Raw genomic sequence first — 10983 nt, forward strand, 5'->3', positions numbered from 1 at the left:
CAACCCCTCTGCGTGCTGAACTGCCTGCCGTCTCCCTTGCTGTGACGGGCAACAGCCAATGGTCCAGCTGTACAGGCAGGCAGACGGGCCATGGAAAATTGGACAGTTCAAGAGATGTCCATGCAGGGCACGGCCCTATGCAATCACGTTAAATAGGATACGTCGATGCCGATCTGAAGAACCTGGTCCCAGGGCTGGAAGGTGATTAGAACCAGCAAGCGGGTTTGCTAGTGAACCCACATGAGGTGACTCTTTGGGTCTGTTGGGGCAGCTTTAGGAACGCAGAGATGTGCTCACCATCAACGTATTCCTCTTGCACCTTCTGAGGCACAAATTGCAAGTGAGGACTGTCCCCACTGCCAGTGAGAGAGAGATGCTGTGGACTCCCCCGGGGGAGACCCGCCTGCAGCTGGAAAGTCCTGGCTCTGGCCTGGAGTCTGCTCGCCTGATGTACAGACGTGAATGCTCACAAGGTAGTGCACCTGCCACGGTGACTGCCCCGTCATGTTTCTTCAGGTCAAGGTGCCCCTGTGGCAGAGTGGCAGCTTGTCCTGTGGATGTGACTGCTGCATACCGTCCTCAGAGCCGCTGTTGGACAGAGGAGTGAAGTGGGCAGCGGAAATGTCTCGTCTCGTGGGGGACACACGAAGGCACAGAGGGCTGGTTTACACGCCTCCTGGGTGTGTGCTCATGCTCAGCATGAGGGGCCTGAGGGAGGGGCTGATGCAGAGCCCTGGGGGATGCTGGGTAATTCTTCCCCATCACTGCGACTTTCTTTCCTGCCGGACGGGGAGGGGGTGGGCTCCTGGGACCAGGCGTGCAAGGGCAGGTGCTGGAAGCAGGAAGGGTCCTCACGCAAGGAGCTGTCGCCGCATCTTCAGACCCACAAGCGGGATCACTGAGGGCCCAATGGTGGCTGTGTTGGTGACGGCGGATGTCCCTGTGTGGGCCAGAGACTCTCTGGAACGTGGGCGGACCGAGAGGGAGGGACATGTTGGACAGGCATTGCCGCTGAGCCTCAGGCCTGCGCAGTGGCTGAACCAAGGATTCCTTCCAATGTTGGGAACGCTTGGATTAAAATCCATGACAGATGGAGAGAAGGGGAAAGCGTGGCTGGAAGCAAAGGCACGAGCAAATGAGTTACACCAAGAGGGGAATCCAAGTGACGCTGGTGCGTGAGGAAGTACGGCATGTGGTCTAGACACCTGAGCCCCTCAGACAGCAGCCTGCAGCCTGGTGACCTCTCTCCAGTCAACCGATGTGATGTGAACGGGACCGGCTTCTGTCCCAGAGGGACCCCAGTGACGTGCTGGCTTCTGAACTCCTCTTTTTACGTTACATTTACGACAGAGGTGTTGGGGAAGGAGTGTGTGGGAACCGCTCCCCACCACTGCCTTGTGGCCTCCAGCTCCCAGCAGATGATTGCTGTGTGACCACAAACCTTGAGGCCCGGTACTTAGAGAGGTCTCTGGTGGTTACGGACACGGGGCATCCATGGCACACCTGATGTGATATGTGCATATGGGCGTGTGTCACCCGTTTCCTGCGGATGGGCAGCTGCTGGGCAGAATAGGAACATCAGTGGGTTCCTGATGGGGCTGAAGCAATGGGGTTCACGTGGGGGCTCCTCCGATCTCCCTGGGGGGTAGTCTGCCCTGAACACGGAAGGCAATGGGAGGCTTTGTGACCTACTCAGACTGAGTCACATCTTGAGGCGCCCGGGCAGCTCGATCCACTAAGCATCCAACTCTTGATTTCAGCTCAGGTCGTGATCTCATGGTTCATGGGATTGAGCCCTGAGTCGGGCTCTGGGCTGACAGCACAGGGCCTGCTTGGGATTCTCTCTCTCCTGTCTCTCTGCTCCTCCCCCACTCTTATGCACTCTCTCTCTAAATAAATAAACTATAAATAAATAACATCTCGACGTGGCCACAGCACATCTGACACTAATACCGGGACCCAACATTCCCGGGTATCACTTTCAAGTAATGTCTTTGGTACAACACTGTCTCTATTGTACTCAGGCTGTTGGTCTGCAATGGCAGCAATGTGCATGGTTGATTAACTACCACTGGCCCACAGGCAGAACAGGGAGGAAGGTAAGTGCTGGGATTCAGCCCAGAAAGGCAGAAAGGCGATGAGGCCTCCATGGCGTGGGCCGGGCAGGGCTGACAAATAATGCTGGGTAGTGCTAGGACTCAGCTTTGGGGAAGTGCTTGTACCCTGACCCAACAGGACCTCTTGACTATTTTATTCCAGACAGTGTCAGAATTATCTGGACCCCCAAACCTGTAGAGTCCCCAGGGCCCTTGTAACTTACAGCTATGCCCTGTGACTGCCCTTGACCCCAGAAAGATCAGAATGAGACGTATCCTGCTGTACGGTTATCAAGGAAAGGGACAGGTCTGGATTCCAGCTGGCCCCTGGGGAGGGAGATGAACGCTGCTATAGAACAGTGGAAACCAGGCTCAGCACAAGCCTATAAACTGGTCCAGGGTGCCTCGCTTCATCCCCAACTGACTTGGAATCCAGAAATAACCAGGCCACGGCTAGTCATGATGACCCTTGTCCAGGATAATACCTGGCACGTGGGCATGGGTCTGCTCTGTTGAGAAGGCAGAGTCAGCGTCTTGGATTTGTTCTTCAATGAAGAACCATGGCCATCCTGCAATATGGTGTCATGCTGCCTTGTTAAGATTATCATCACAAGGTACAAATAGCAGTAGATGATGGCGGGAGGGGGACATGTCGTAAGAGTAATATGGAAATTAGAAAATGTTACTTCTTTCAATCTGTCACTACCCCCCAAGGCTCCTCCAAGTGTTGGACATATTTCCACTGAGATTTCTCCTGTTACATAAATGGAGATATCTGGACAAATAGGATCATTCTGTCGTATGAGAGTCTAGGCTGAGTTTGTGTGGGGGTGGTCTGTGCAGTAAAGGGTCAGTTCAGTGGGGTGGGGACGCCCTGCTCACCCCACAGAAGGCATGGCCCTGGCTGGCCCCCAGCTCTGTATCCGCAGCCATGCTGCACTTGCTGATTAGCCCTCACAGGTAGTTTCTGCACAGTCCTTTCAATTTCTCTACAATCATATCCCTGCTTTCATTTCAGGTTTTAGTAGTTTCAGGTCTTCCCTCTTTTTTTCTTACTCTTTCTAGCTAAAAGCTTGTCCGTTTTGTTGACCTTTTAAAGAACCAACTTTTGGGGACACCTGGCTGGCTCAATCAGTGGAACATGTGATGCTTGATCTCAGGGTTGTGAGTTTGAGCTTCATGCTGGGTATCGAGATGACTTAAAAATAAAATATTTAATGGGGAGACTGGGTGGTTCAGTTGGATGAGTGTCTGACTCTTGATCTCGGCTCAGGTCATGATCTCACAGTTCCTGGGTTCCAGCCACATCGGGTTCTACGCTGACAGTGTGGAGTCTGCTTGGGATTCTCTCCCCCCCCCGCCCCTCAAAATAAATAAACTTAAAAAAAACCAACTTTTGATTTTCTTTCTTATTTTTCCATTCTCTATTTTGTTTATCTCCAACATCGTCTTTTTTTATTCTAAATTTTAAAAAAATTATTTTTGAGAGACAGAGCACAAGTGGAGGAGGGGAGAGAGGCAGGGGAACACAGAATACAAAGTAGACTCCAGGATCTGAACTGTCAGCACAGAGCCCAATGCGGGGCTTGAACTCATGGACCTGAGATCATGACCTGAGGTGAAGTCAGACGCTTAACTGACTGAGCCACGCAGGCGTCCTTCCATTGTACTCTTTATTATTTCCTTCCTTCTGCTTTGGGTTCAGTTAATTCTTCTTTTTCTAGTTCCTTAGGACATACAGTTTGTTTACTTATTTTTGAGATTCTTGTATTTTAGCCTGTGCGTTTACAGCTGTACATTTCCCTATAGCTGTGCTGGTGCTGCATCCGTACATGTTTGTGTGCTGTGTTTTTGTTTTCATTTGTCTCACAGTATTTTCCAATTTCCCTTGTGTTTTATTCTTTGAGCCACTGGTTGTTTAAAAGTAAGGTGTTGAATTTCCAGTTGGTTTTGAAAATCATAGCTTATGTTATTGATTGTGAGTTTCATTTCATTTTGAATGAAAAAGATACTCTGTATGATTTTAATCTTTAAAAATTTACTAAGACTGGGGCACCTGGGTGGCTCAATTAGTTAAGCATACGGCTTTGGCTCAGGTCATGATCTCAACAGTTGGTGAGTTCTAACCCCGCGTCGGGCTCTGTGCTGACAGCTCAGAGCCTAGAGCCTGCTTCTGATTCTGTGCCTCCCTCTCTCTCAGCCCTTTCCCCTATTCATGTTCTGTCTGTCTGTCTCTCTCTCTCTCAAAAACAAATAAACATTAAGGAAAATTTACTAAGAATTATTTTGTGTCCCTTTGCTGATGCTAATCTGTATGCTTCTGCTGTAATAAACACTAACCATGTGCACAACTTGTGTTTCTGAGCCCTGTGAGTTGTCCTCATGAATCACTGAATCTTAATGGGGACCCTAACACAAAGACCAATAAAAATTGTTTAAGTATACATGAAAAAAAAATGAACCAATAGAAAAACTACCAAGCTCTTGGGTAAGAAGACTCAAAACAATAAAAATGCCAAGCCCCACTGAGTATTTCCTAGATTAACTCAGCTCTAGTAAAAGTGCCATTAGGAATTTTGTTGTCATTGTTGTTATTTTAAACCAGCAAAGATGGTTTTAAAATCTAAATCAGGGGTGGGAGAGGGAAAGCAAGAGTACCCAGAACATTTTTTAAAAAGAAAAGTAGGGGCGCCCAGGTGACTCAGGTCATGATCTCTTGGTTCGTGGTTCAATGCCCTGTGTCGGGCTCTGCGCTGACAGCTCAGAGCCTGGAGCCTGGAGCCTGCCTCAGATTCTGTGTCTCCCTCTCTCTCTGCCCCTCCCCTGCTCGTGCTCTTTCTCTGTCTCTTGAAAAATAAATACATAAACAAACACATAAACAAACAAATAAATAGAAAAGCAAGTGGGGACCTGAGATATTAAAACACAAAATAATGCTTAGTCCTGAAGATAGTGTGGACCTGATCTATGAATAGACAGCCAAATGGCACAGAATGGAAAGTCAGAAAACAGTCCCAGATATGCCCAGAAGTTAGAATATGATAAAGGTTGCATTTCAAATACATATGCTGCTACGAAAATTATCTGTTTTCAGGGGAAGAAAAAGTGAATCCATGTATCATGCTGTACATGGAGGATACATTACAAATGAGTCTAAGATTTAAATGAAAAAGTTCATCAAGCTACTGGGCTATGTAACTCAGAGTGGACACAGCTTTTCTAAGGATGGCACAAAGCCCAGACATTCCCCACAGAAAGGCTTGATACCTTTGACTACCTTAAAGTGAAAACGTACTTGGTAAATGTCCCACAAACAAAGTCAAAAGACACATTTCAAGCAAGCTAAATGTTACTAACAAAAATGGAATTCTCTTTGTAGCCCTTGGCATTCTTTTTTTTTTTTTAATGTTTATTTATTTCTGAGAGACAGAGAGACAAAGCACGAGCAGGGGAGGGGCAGAGAAAAGAGGGAGACACAGAATCTGAAACAGGCTCCAGGCTCTGAGCTGTCAGCACAGAGCCGGATGTGGGGCTCGAACTCAGACTGAGAGATCATGACCTGAGCTGAAGTTGGACGCTCAACTGATTGAGCCCCCCAGGCGCTCCTAGCTCTTAGCATTCTTGAATGTTCTCCAGTTTCCCTACATTGCTAAATATATGAAGACCACTTCACATTCTGTGTATATGTATTTGTGTACTATGTGAGTTATACGTGTGCCGCGTGTGTGTACTATGTGTACATGTGAGGATACTATGACACTCATGTCAGTGACACATCAAATAAGGAAACTCTCCTAAAAATATATTGGAAAAAAAAAGATATGGGGCACCCGAGTGGCTCAGTCCCTTAAGCATTCAACTCTTGGTTTTGGCTCAGGTCATGGTCTCATAGTTTGTGAATTTGAGCCGCAGGTGGGGCTCTGTGCTGGCAGTGTGGAACCTGCTTGGGATTCTCTCTCTCTCCCTCTCTCTCTCTGCCCCACCCACACCTTTTCTCTCAAAATAAATAAACATTAAAATCTATATATAGAAAAAAACAATGGGTCCTAGGGAAAAAAAAATAAAATAGGCATGGGTGAACCATACATTTCAGTAGAGAAAAGACCAGACTTAAGATCGGCTTGTCAGGATACCCAACTCTTAATTCATATCTGAGTTGATAAACTGAAGTTCAAGAGTCTTCAACTAAAAAAGATATCAACTCAAAATGTTTTCGTTTAATTTACGATATACCCCCAGAATGCGGCTTCTCTTATTTATTTTGGACTTTTGCTTTGTCTTCTCACATGGGCCCCTGAAGGTCCTCCTTGCTGCCCGCTCACGCACGGACACGGAGAGGTGGCAGGCCTGCTTGCTGTCAGCAGGGGACGGCAGGGGCCCGTTCTGCGGCTCTTCCCACGCTTCGCCAACCTGGTGTGGACAGTGTTTCGTGGTTTTCCTTGCACCTCCCAGAGCACAGGGGGTGCGTCTGGAAACGCTGGGAAGCTCCGTCTGGAAACGCTGCGAGGCTCCGTCTGGAAACGCGGGCAAGCTCCGGGCGAAAGCCCAAATCGGCCACGGCTGAGCGTGGCAACAGCGCCGCCGCGAATCTCCTGGGAAGCACTTCGGTCGGCGTGGCTCGGGCTCAGGGCGCAGAGGGCCGGAGTCCCGACGCGCGTCACTCACCAAACCGCGCGGCCAGGCGACGCGAAGCGGCACCCGNGTGCGGGCGCGCGCCGCCAGGGCCGAGGCGGCCTGCCCATTTGCTCGCCCGCCCCGTCGAGGAAGGAAAGCGCTGAGCGGCGAGAATTACTGATCCGTCCGGGGAGGGGCGGCCGCAGTCCAGCCGGCGCCTTTCTGGTCTGGAGGCGACGGGCGTCCCCCAGTCTCCTCCGCTGGGCTCTGCGTGGCCTGCGTCCCTTGGGGGCTGAGCACAGAGGCGCCAGGCACCCACAGTAGCCTGGGTCCTGGGGAGCAGCCGGTGACTGGGGACCCCGTGTAGGCTTCAGTCAGGTGCGTGTCGCTGCCCCCCATTACCGGTGAGAAACGGGTTCTCGGCTCACCCCGCCGCCCAGCGGCAGGACCGCGCCTGCCAGCCCATCATGATCCGTAATCCGCCGGCCTCCAGACCTACATCCTGCTGTGCCCTGGACCCCCGGCTCCTCCTCGCAGTCACACGTAAGACGTATTCTTGCCACCGCTGCCTCTCCTGCTCCCATGGCACTGACTGCGAACTGCTCGCTGCGCCAGCTGTAGGACGCGGAGTCCAGGGCAGACACGCGGTCCCAGCCGTCCAGGCAGCCGACGCTAGTCAAGGTTGTCCACCCGCCATCCGGCCCAAGACTGTTCCCCCAGCTTCTGTCTTTTCACATTCTGTTCCCACTTTAGAATGCTTGTCCCAGCATTCCTCTGGGTGATCACCACTCATCGTCAAGACTCAGGAGCCTTTCCCTAGGAGCCTGGCTGCCTCACTGGGCTGGTGTGGCGCCCCTGCCCACCCGCGCTGTGCCCGCCACCGTGCCCCCATAGGGTTGCTGTTACCTGCTCCGTTCGATGAGCACTCTGCTCCCCATTGCTTAGTTGGGGCGCTCGGCAGTCATGAGGCCTCTGTGCTCCCGTGCGGGCCCTGCACCGGCCACACGGTCTGTTGCGGGGCTCACAGCCTGCTCCAAGCCGGGGCCTCTTCCTCCCTGGGCTCAGCTTGCGGCGCCCTCTGTCAGGAATGAGCGTCAGAACACAGGCTGCACGACTCTGTACCACTCAAGTGAGGTAAGTGCTCTTCGATTTGCATTTAAAATGGGCATTGCACCCAAAAAGATTGACTATGAAAGTCACACTAATAATTTAACATTCAAATTATTCTTTATTTTGAATCAAATTAAATAGCAAATATATGATGTTATGACAAGTCAAGAGAGGGACCGTGGTAGAAAGGAGAAATTTTGTACGGCCCTCTTCTCTTTAGTGCTCTTTAAATTTATGTATGTATGTATTTAACGTTTATTTATTTACTTATATTAATGTTTATTTTTGAGGGGGAGAGAGAGAGCACACAACGAGTAGGGAGGGGTAGAGAGAGAGGGAGACACAGAATCCCATACAGGCTCTGCACTGTCAGCACAGAGCCTGATGCGGGGCCTGAACTCACAAAGCGTGAGATCATGACCCGAGCTGAAATCAAGGGTCGATGCTTAACCAACTGAGCCACTGAGGCACCTTTTGGACTTTTAGTATTTTAGATGGATTTTTGAATCAGTTTCTCTAGTTCCAAGAAAAAGCCTGTATTAGTTTTCTGTTGCTACCATAACAGGTTACCCACGAGTCGTGGCTTGAAGCAGCACAGGCTTGATCCGTACAGTCTTTATTTAGGGCAGGAATTTGGTCCGGGTCTTCACCGGCTAGAACCGAGGTGTGGCAGCACCGAGCGCCCCCTAAAGCCTCCGGGAGAGGGTCTCTTTCCCTGCCCCGTCTTCAAAGCCAGCAGCTCCGGTGGGTGGAGCCCATCTCCCCGGTCACATCTGACTGCTTTGTTGAAATGTCTCAGGTCGCCAAGCTGAATTCAGTGTGAGAACACAAAAGGCTCTCAGAACGGCAGGAAGTCCAGACCGAGTTTGCGTCCTCAAGGCAGGAGTGGCTTGTCAGTGGGGCTCTGTCCTGCGGGGGTACCCTCAGCGAGTCGCCAGTCCCGGAAGAGAAATCGCAAGCGTGAAGCCGTTTCTGCACCTCATTTGCCGCAGGACGTCAGCCTTAATCGCGGAAACCCCCTCGAAGCCTGTGAACAGCAGAGCAGAGATGTTTCCTGCTGTGAGAGGCGTTGCCTTCCACAAATGAGCAGCGGAACAGAATCTCCAAGGACGCTGGTGGCTCAGAAACCAAGAGGGAGTCTCAGCCCTCGTCCCCGCCCCTCGGTTTTCTCCTGGACGTGTGCAAGCGTGAGCAGCACTGGCCGCACGTTTGCTCTGGGGCGCTCAGCAGGTGCTGCTCTGCGTGGATTCTGTCCAGGTTCCAAGTGTTGGCGGTGGCCCGGGGAGCCGCAGTGTTGGGCGCACCCACATGGTTGCAGGGACATGCCCGCCGGCCAGTGGGGAAGTGATACCCTGGTGGCGCCGACAACAGGGGCTGTACTAAACCTTTGCAGTCTTTAGTCTTTTATTTTTTTTTATTTTTTTTTTTAATATATTTTTATTTTATTTCTAGGATAGAGAGAGACAGCGTGAACAGGGGAGGGTCAGAGGGAGAGGGAGACACAGACTCTGAAACAGGCTCCAGGCTCTGAGCTGGCAGTCAGCACAGAGCCCAATGCGGGGCTCGAACCCACGAACCGCGAGATCATGACCTAAGCGAAAGTCGGACGCTCAACCGACTAAGCCACCCAGGCGCCCCAATCTTTAGTCTTTTAATCCCCTCAATAACTGGAAGACATTGCTACCTGTTATTCCCATTATATGGATGGGAAAATGGAGGCTCAGAGAGGGTAAGTAACTTGCCCAAGGACACACAGCCCCTAATTACTGCATCCTACGGCTCCTTGATGACACATGGACACAAAGATTAGCAGAGTGGGTGCCCACCCAGTGCCTCCAGGCTCCGAAGACCAGGAGGCTTGCCGGGTGTGTGTGTAGTGTGTGTGTGTGTGTGTGTGTGTATGTGTATGTCTGGTGTGGTGGAGCCAGGTGTCCGTGAGGACAGGCCAGGAGCTGGGTGTGATGGGTCCGAGGGGTCAGGCGTGGCCCTGAGCTAACTTGAACCAGAGCAGCTTTCCTCTTAAAGGCGGAACCAAACGGCTGTTGCCTGGGAAAGGAAGGGCATTCCCAGCCCCACGGAAGGCGGGAGCCTCTCTGAGGAGCCTTGAATGCCAAGACAGGGCATCTGTGCCTCATCCTGCAGGCCGTGGGGAACCGCCGAGGTTTTTATTCTGAGCCAGTGTTGGAGTTACAGAGAAGCTGGGGAACTGATACTGAGCCCCAGTCTCCTCACGGGGCTCTCCCAACGGGGCACCACCACGGCACACCGACAAACTGGGCCCCCTGGCTTGGTGAGACCCTGCCATCTAAACTCCAGACCTACCCACACTTCACCGAACTGGCAGTGCTTTTCCTCTCCTGCTCCGGGGTCCCACCCTGCACTTGGCTGTCACTTCTCCTGACTCTCCCCGATTTGCCACAGCGCCAGGGGCCGCCTCCTCCATTTGAGCCTGCCCCCCGTTTCCTCGCGGCTGCTGGTGGCTTGCATTTGGGCAGGAACGCCGCAGAGGGTGACGGCGGGGCTTCCGGGACGGGCGTGTAGCCGCAGCGCACCCCTGGCCACCTGGCTGGGTCACTGGGTCAAGCAGGCCCCTCCTTTTCCTTGCACTGGTAAGCATCTCGGGGGGACGGTGCGGATCCTGCCTCTCCTGAGACCCCCGCCGGCTTCCTGCGCCTGGTTCTGTCCAGAGCCCCTGTTCCCGAGCCTCCCAGGCCTCTGCCCAGCTCCGCTGCGGGCGGGGATTCTGCCAGGGAGGCCGCCTCGTCCCCCCCGCACGGCTGGCGGACTTCAGTTACGAATATGAGCTTGGACGTGGGTATTTATTCTGTGGGTTAAATCTGATACCATTTCTTTTGTTGCTCACATGATTCCAGCTCTGGCTGCTGGGAGCTGCCCCAGACCGGGTCCCAAGTCCCACTGACAAGTCCCACATTTTTCTAGCATTTCCTTTCTTTCTGGCACCAGAAGATGCTCCAACCTGATCTTGTGTTTCCAGGAGATGCCCAGGGACAGGAGGGTGTGGTCAGGGGACCCCTGGGGGGACAGGAGGGGGTGGTCAGCGGGTCCCTGAGGGACAGTGTGTGGTCAGGAGGGCCCTGAGTGACACGGTGTGGTGGTGGAGGGATCCCTGGGGGGCAGGGGGTTGTGGTCAGTGGGGCCCTGA

Source organism: Crocuta crocuta, unplaced genomic scaffold, assembly GCF_008692635.1.
Source record: "Crocuta crocuta isolate KB4526 unplaced genomic scaffold, BGI_CrCroc_1.0 scaffold866, whole genome shotgun sequence".
Taxonomy (NCBI): Eukaryota; Metazoa; Chordata; class Mammalia; order Carnivora; family Hyaenidae; genus Crocuta; species Crocuta crocuta.